This window comes from Arachis duranensis, chromosome 2 (genome assembly GCF_000817695.3).
Source record: "Arachis duranensis cultivar V14167 chromosome 2, aradu.V14167.gnm2.J7QH, whole genome shotgun sequence".
Classification (NCBI taxonomy): domain Eukaryota; kingdom Viridiplantae; phylum Streptophyta; class Magnoliopsida; order Fabales; family Fabaceae; genus Arachis; species Arachis duranensis.
The window spans coordinates 57,084,737-57,085,101 of NC_029773.3; the positions used below are offsets into that span (position 1 = coordinate 57,084,737).

General features: G+C 39.5%; 1 non-coding gene across 1 annotated transcript; it reads right to left on the reverse strand.

Annotated features, from left to right (window-relative positions):
* Positions 1–24: 24 nt before the first annotated feature.
* On the reverse strand, positions 25–132 carry LOC127745139 (small nucleolar RNA R71). The gene has a single exon (XR_008006335.1). It is a non-coding gene; the product is annotated as a small nucleolar RNA R71 (small nucleolar RNA).
* Positions 133–365: the final 233 nt, after the last annotated feature.

A 365-nucleotide genomic window follows, 5' to 3' on the forward strand; every position in this document is an offset into this window, starting at 1 on the left:
TTCTTTCCACCTCAAAAATTGAGTAAGCTTAGAGTGGAAGTCCAAACCTTCAGACAGAAGGAAGGAGAATCCCTCTATGAAGCTTGGGAAAGATACAAACAATTAATCAGAAAGTGTCCTTCTGATATGCTTTCTGAATGGAGCATCATAGGTATTTTCTATGATGGTCTCTCTGAACTGTCCAAGATGTCTTTGGATAGCTCTGCTGGAGGATCTCTTCATCTGAAGAAGACGTCTACTGAAGCTCAAGAACTGATTGAAATGGTTGCAAATAACCAATTCATGTACACTTCTGAAAGAAATCCTGTGAACAATGGACTAGTCAGAAGAAAGGAGTTCTTGAGATTGACACTCTGAATGCCATT